The sequence below is a fragment of the Myotis brandtii genome, unplaced genomic scaffold (assembly GCF_000412655.1).
Source record: "Myotis brandtii unplaced genomic scaffold, ASM41265v1 scaffold125, whole genome shotgun sequence".
Lineage (NCBI taxonomy): Eukaryota > Metazoa > Chordata > Mammalia > Chiroptera > Vespertilionidae > Myotis > Myotis brandtii.
This window is the reverse complement of record NW_005354385.1, coordinates 1980897-1989024: the sequence shown is the minus strand read 5'-3', so window position 1 is coordinate 1989024 and position 8128 is coordinate 1980897.

The window sequence follows — 8128 nt, the reverse complement described above, 5'->3', positions numbered from 1 at the left end:
CCTGATCAGCCAGCCCAGTCACCTCCTACAGAGGCATCAGTAGGACATCCCCTGAGGACTCCAGGACTGTGAGAGGGCGCAGGCCAGGCTGAGGGACACCCCCCCTCCCAGTGCACGAATTTTTGTGCACCATGCCTCTAGTAGGTTCATAATTTCCCATTTGATCTCAACCAAGAGTCTTATGTGGGGTATTTGGCAGATAATGATAACCCCACGTTTCTGTGGCCCTTGATATTTACAATGCACCTTGCCATGTATAATCATCCTTTTTTGATACCTGGCAGTTTTATGAATAGAGTGAAATTTACTGGCCAGTAAATACTAGCAGACTGTTGTGTGTGCCCTTGTAAGAATCACTTCCTAACAAACTGACACCTTTCTACCCTCTGATCCAATAAATTTCCAGAACAGTATGAACGATAATATCTGGAATTGAAAAAATATATAGATTATTTTTTTCTGTGTTCTTTTCTTCAAACATATTACTATGTTGTGGCTGAAAAATAACAAGAAAAGCAAACCTTTACCTTCAGGTAACAGTGCCTTTGAATAAATCTAAAGATTCCAGATGCTTAAATGCACATTTAGAACAGTAGTTAGAAAAAAACATTTTCAAACAGAACGGTTTGTCCCTGATTTATTCCTCACAATAGTTCTCACACTAAAAGAAAAAAAATCCTGACAATTACTCAAATAACAAGAGAAATCTGCCTGTTAATTGTCAATGGAGTGAAATATAATGATGTAAATAGCACTTTAAAAAGATGTTTGTCTTTTCTGTACCTCAAGGTTCAAAATGATGTCTCCTGATTTTTGAAGCACCAATTTTGAGTTGTTTAAATTCAAGGACCTCATCTGTATAGAGCTGGGAATTGCCAATCTATTAATACCTGCATTTTTATGACACATTCTAAGGTCAATAGGAAAGAGGTTTCTGAATAAAAGACTTAAAATTACCTTATAAATTATTAATTATAGGGCATATTACCTTTGAATTATAAAAGCCCAGAAAAAAATAGAAAGGAGAATTGAAAAACATCAATCTCAGGTTCTTTAAAAATGTAATACCAATCATTGGAGCAGTGTACAAATCTTTTATTAAAGATAAAAAAGAGGTGATGCGTTTTTTTATTAACTGGAGGGATATGTTCAATTCACAGATTAAAAATCTTATTACTAACTCAAGTCAGGAAAGTGATTTATTACTAAAACGGAATGGGAAGCATTCAGTTGTCCATAGCAGCTTTTATCAGGAGTAAAACTATCGGTTTGTATCTATTTTAGCAGGCTTAATTTTTTTAAGGTGGTCTTGCCATCTGTTTGAAGAATTGAAGATCTTTTTCTAAAGTTGGCAAGTTACCTTAAAGTGAAAACATTAACTGTTTTTCATTTAGCTTAAAGTTTTAAAAGTAAAGATTCTTTCTGTGCTGTAATGAAGGTAATGGTTTCCAAAAGGGGGAAAAAATGCAGAGTTTACTGATTCCTGTCCTTAATATTTTTTTAAAAAGGTTGTAGTTTGTAAACATTTTTTTAAAGGAAAATAATGTCCTGTGTATTTGGTATTTGCTATGGCAAAGGGAGATTATTATTATTACCTTTTAGGTTCATTGATTCCTGTGATTGTTACCACTTTGTTTTTAAGAGTAATTGTGATAATGCTTTTGAATGATTTCAAATTCCCTCAGGCCTTAATTCAATATCTAAGATGTTATATTTAGAAAAAGTCCCTTAGTATAAACTAATTATTTAGTACTGAAGCTCATTTGTTCATACCTATAATATAATCAAATATCCCGCCAGATGTCAGGGAGATACATGAGGGTCAGGATATACCTCCTGGATGTGGTAGGGAGCCTGGAAGTGGGGTGTGATTTGGCTCGGTGGAGGAGTCGGGAGTGGGGCAGCGTTTAGTATAGGCTAAATGGCACTATCTTAACACACTCAGCTGAAGCTGAACTTGTTGTATGGGGAAGGTGGTGAGAAAAGAGCTTGGGGAGAAATGGTGAAGAAATAGCTCTGGTTTGTTTATCAAAAGCTTAAAGAGATGAGTTTCTGTTAACTAACTAGGGGAAGCCAGTGGAAACGTTTAGAACAAAGTAGAAGAGAAAGTGAAAAGTCATTCAGTGTGCTGGCACATTTAAGGTAAGGAGACCAGACAGCAGTTGGCCAGAGAAAATGACTCCATAGGCAATTGGAGGTCATGAGCCCTAAGACAGCAGGAACTAAAAAGTGATGTTCATAAAAAAACAAAACAAGGGGACCCTTTCCCCCTCCCCACCTGGGAGTCCATTCTGTGGGACTCTTTCCCTCTCCCACGTGGGAGTCTGTACTTGTTCTTTAATAAATCTCCACCTTTGCTATAATACACACACACACACACACACACACACACACACACACACACACACACTACAGGTAACTCTGATTCATAGGCTATTCCTGGCTTCAGGTGGTGATGCCAGTGCCACAGACCTTGGGAAGCATGTAAGATTCTCTCCATGTATTCCTTTTTACAGAAGGAGACACAAACTCTTTCAGAGCGTCTGTTCTACCAGCAGGGACCATCCAACTCTTCCCACTCGGGCTAGGGACAGCTGACAGTGCACCTGTGTGTCCATTTTGAAGTGGTGCCTTCTGGGATTGCTTGTGTAACACCAGGTGCACCTTGGTGTCGAGGCTGCCTTGGAATTTGGGCTTTTCACTATGAATATTAAGCAGTAACTATCATGCTATAGGTTGTCAGTATCATAATGGACTAGAAAATCTTAGAATTTACCAATAGTTTTCTATCTCATTTAAAGCTAAATTTTTACTTAAGAATGGTTGTCAGAGATATGCTCACATTGTCTAGTTTCTTGGCATTGGAATGTACGTATAGCTTCTCTGACTTATATACTGCTTTCTGCAGAAAAAAATAAAGGTCTACACAGCCTGATGTCCATCTGTCTATATTTATACATTTGTAATTATATTTTAAGAAAAAAAAGAGAAAAACTGTGCTCCAAATGCAAAATGCCTGTTACAAAGCATCATATTTCTTCAGGCTGTTTTGTCCCTTTGAGCATTTGAGGATAGACAAATGCCTTTTCCTTGTCCCTTTTTTTTCCCCCTTTTTCAAAGCTGGCACATTCTTGTTCAATGAAAACAAGGGAGCAAGGGATTATTCTAGCCATTGAAATAGAAATGGTGTGTGAATCTGACAGCTGGAGCTTGGGTGTGAGATATTGCAATTTTTGCTGCAGGGAAAGGAGATAAAATGAGGGTTTGAATTTCATAGCATAAGGGGCTACCTAAATAGCAGCTGTTAGGTGTGAGATCCCTGGTGAAGTTTAGAAAATGGTGGGGGTTAGGTATTCCTAAACCCAAAGAGTTGGAGTGGGGGAAATGCATTGCTTTCTTTAAAGTGATTTTTCCCCTTTTCTAACTCATGGCAATTGCTTTCAGGGTGTAGAACTGCACATTCATAAATTCTCTTCACTTGTCTACACTAAAAATACTGGCAGCCTTAGAGTTTTCGTGTTGAAGGAGTTGAATAATATCCATAGATTACATGAGAGGGTTCATATTTTGAAACTGCTGGAATTGTTCATAACAGTTCAGTGGGTTTGGCTCTGCATTTCAAAAGGGAATGTTGTAATGAGTTTGACTTCCAGATGACAATAAAGCGATCTCTCTCTCTGAACAGCACTTAGTTGATAACTTTTTTATGAATTTATTACTTCATCATATTACTGATTTTTAAATATGTCCCATCTCTTCTAAAAGACAAATGCTGTCAGCATGCTTCTCCCTTCTTAATTCCCCTCGCCCATCATCACACATGCTCTCTATGCATCAGCCTCTATGTACACCTTTCAGTTCCTCAAATACAAGCTGTTATCCCTCACTTCTGCGATTTCAGAATAGTATGAAGTGTAGAAAATAATTAAGACCTTTCCCCCACTACTCCTCTTTCTTTCCCCTAAAGTAACCATTTCAAACAGTTGCTTGTGATTGTGATATAATGGCTACTGTGGTGGATTCCCAAACATATCTCCCAAATTACTAATTTCAATCAATGGTTCTCAAACTTTTTGATAATAGAACCTTGTTAAAAATTATTGAGAACTCCCAAAGAGGTTTTCATTTACCAATATTTATCATATTGGAAATTAAAAACTGAAAATAATTTTAAATGTTTACGTATTAATTCATTTAAAACCAATGATAATAAATCTTCTATTACGTATTAACATAAGATCTGACAAAAATTATCTAAACCAAAAAACTATAATTTTTCTCAAATGGTAATTCTCTAGATTTACTTCTGTTATTAAAAATTGTATGATTCTAATTGTTTTAAAGCTTTGAGCTTTATTTTGAGGACTACGACATGTTCTATCCTGAGAATATTCCATGAGCACTTAAATTACATTTTTTTTCCTTGTTGACCTTCTCCTTAGTGTTTCTATCCATTATTAAAAGTGGGGCAATGAAGTTTCCAACCATCATTGTTGCACTGTTTACTTCTCCTCTCAGTTCTGTCAGTGTTGCTTCCTGTAATTTGAAGCTCTGTGGTTCAGAATCTAAAAATATTTTAAGTTATGTCCTCCTGATAGACTGACCCCTTTATCACTACAAAATCTCCTTCTTTGTCTCTACTAATATTTTTTTTTGCCTTAAAGTTTATTTTATCTGAAATTAGTACAATCACACCAGCTCTTCGGGGTATTATTTGCATGGTATAACATTTTCTATTTTTGTGCTTCCAACCTATTTGTGACATTAACCAAATGTGTCTGTTGTAGACAGCCTGGAATTATCTTCCCTCAGATGATCCTATGACCCATTCCATCACATCGTTAGAACCTTTATCAAATGTTACTTCTTCATCCCGGCCAGATCCCCAGTGCCTAGAATAGTGATACAAGGCAGTGACCAAATACATATTTGTTGAATAAATAAAAGTTAACCTAACCTATCTAGAAAATGTTAAATTCTGTGGTGTCATGTTTAAGAGAGAACAAAAATTCTACTGTTAAAGTTTCAGAAATCACATGCAACTAATTGTTAACAACTTACTGCTTGTCAAGTTTTAGTGACTTTTAAAGAATAATGTCCAGAAAACCATTTCCAGAATGGGAAAGTAAGGATGTCCAAAAAACCACTAGTTCATAAAGCAATAGAAACATTGGTACAAATTGTCCAAATCAACTTTTTTCAGAACTCTGGATATTAACCAAAGGCATGCAACAGTCTGGGGATGGTTCATTCAGTGGAAACGGCTGGATCTTGGTGAGAATAGCTAGCTTGATTGTGTTTTTAATTTGACCTGTTTCAATCCTCTTCTCCCCTGGTCTATGGTAGCATTAAGAACTTGAGTAAAGGTCCGGAGGCTGAACCCTGCTTGACATGCTTAAGCCCAAAGTAAGAAGGTGCATGTTGAGGGAGCCCAGTAAGTGAAAGGAAGAGCAATGAGACCAGAGTTCAAGCTGGAGGCCAGCTTGTGTAAAGGTTTTGTGAGTCCTGGTAAATTTGGATACTCTGATTGTAATGGGAAGTGATTAGAAGCTATTGAATAGAGGACTGACATGATCTGATGTATGTGTTAATGGGATTACTCTAATCTGTGCTCCCTTTTGAGTGGTTCACAATCTTCAGCTTTATCATTTTCTCACCTTGTTTTACCTGTAGAAGGTTTTTTGTTTTTATTTGTTTGTTTTGTTTTGCATGTTAAGATATCAAGAATTGCCAATTATGGGTCTAATATAAGTAGCTAGGAACCCCATACCTATTTTAGTTAAAGGCTACAGAAGGCATCACTGTGCTTCTCATTTTTATAGGGAAGCCTCTTTAAAAAACAAGCCACAGTGCTAGACTACTTTATTTTTCACATTGTATTTTCTTTCTTTTTATTTTATTGTTTAAAGTATTACAAATAGTAGTACATATGTCTCCTTTTTTCCCCCATTGACCTCCCCACGGCCTCCCCTACCCGCCTGCACTTGCCCCCACCCCCCATCCCTCCGCCAGTGTCTTGCGTCCATTGGTTATGGTTATTATATGCATGCATACAAGTCCTTCGTTTGATCACTTACCCACCCACCCCAACCCTCCCCTGCCTTCCTGCTATCGTTTGACAGACTGTTTGATGCTTCTTTGCCTCTGTATTTTTGTTCATCAGTTTATAATGTTCTTTATATTCCACAAATGAGTGAGGTCATGTGGTATTTATCTTTCACTGACTGGCTTATTCCACTTAGCATAATGCTCTCCAGTTCCATCCAAGCTGTTGCAAATAGTAAGAATTCCTTCTTTTTTAGAGCAGCATAGTATTCCATTGTGTAGATGTACCACAGTTTTCTAATCCACTCATCTACTGATGGGCACTTAGGCTGTTTCCAAATCTTAGCTATGGTGAATTGTGCTGCTATGAACATAGGGGTGCATATATCCTTTCTGATTGGTGTTTTTGGTTTCTTGGGATATATTCCTAGAAGTGGGATCACAGGGTCAAATGGGAGTTCCATGTTTTGTTTTTTGAGGAAACTCCATACTGTCTTCCATAGTGGCTGCACCAGTCTGCATTCCCACCAGCAGTGCACAAGTGTTCCTTTTTCTCCACATCCTCTCCAGCACTTGTCATTTGTTGATTTGTTGATGATAGCCATTCTGACAGGTGTGAGATGGTACCTCATTGTTGTTTTGATTTGCATCTCTCGGATGATTAGTGACTTTGAGCATGTTTTTATATGTCTCTTGGCTTTCAGTATGTCCTCTATCGAAAAGTGTTTATTTAGGTACTTTGCCCATTTTTTGATTGGATTGTTTATCTTCCTTTTGTTAAGTTGTATGAGTTCCCTGTAAATGTTGGAGATTAAACCCTTACCAGAGATAACATTGGCAAATATGTTCTCCCACACAGTGGGCTTTCTTGTTGTTTTGTTGATGGTTTCTTTTGCTGTGCAGAAGCTTTTTATTTTGATGTAGTACCATTTGTTTATTTTCTCCTTAGTCTCTCTTGCCCTAGGATCTGTGTCTGTAAAGATATTGCTACGACATATGTCTGCAATTTTGCTGCCTAGGGTCTTGTAGGATTTTTATGGTTTCCCGTCTTACATTCAAGTCCTTTAGCTATTTTGAGTTTGTTTTTGTGTATAGTATAAGTTGGTGATCTAATTTCATTATTTTGCATGTATCTGACCAAATTTTCCAGCACCATTTATTAAAGAGGCTGTCTTGACTCCATTGTATGCTCTTGCCTCCTTTGTCAAATATTAATTGAGCATACTGGCTTGTGTTAATTTCTGGGTTCTCTCTTCTGTTCCACTGGTCTATATGTCTGTTCTGGTGACAGTACCAGGCATTTTTGAGGACAGTGGCTTTGTAGTATAACTTGATATCTGGTATTGTGATCCCTCTAACATTGTTCTTCTTTCTCAAGATTGCTGCAGCTTTCAGGGTCTTTCTTTATTACAAATGCATTTTGCAGGTCTTTGAAGTATGCCGTTGGTATTTTAATGGGGATTGCATTGACTTTATAGGTTGCTTTGGGTAGTATGGTCATTTTAATGATGTTGATTCTACCAATCCATGAACATGGTATATTCTTCCCTTTGTTCATGTCCTCCTCTATGACTTTTTTCAGTATCCTAAAATTTTCTGAGAACAGGTTCTTTATCTCCTTGGTTAAATTTATTCCTAGGTACCTTAATTTTTTTGTTGTTGCAATGGTAAATGGGATTGCTTTAGTTTCTCTTTCTGTTAGTTCATTATTTGTGTATAGAAAAGTCATAGACTTCTGGGTATTAATTTTGTATCCTGCTACATTGCCGAATTCATTTATCAAGTCTAGTAGTTTTTTGATGGAGTCTTTGAAGTTTTCTACATACAATATCATGTCATCTGCAAATAAGGACAGTTTTACTTCTTTTTTCCAATTTGGATGCCTTTTATTTCTTCTTCTTGTCTGGTTGCAATGGGTAGTACTTCCAGTACTATGTCGAATAGGAGTGGTGAGAGTGGGCATCCCATTCTTCTTCCTTGTCTTAGGGGAAATGGTTTTAGTTTTGCCCACTGAGTATGATGTTGGCTGTGTGTTCGTCATATATGGCTTTTATTATGTTGAGGTATGATCCTTCTATTCCCA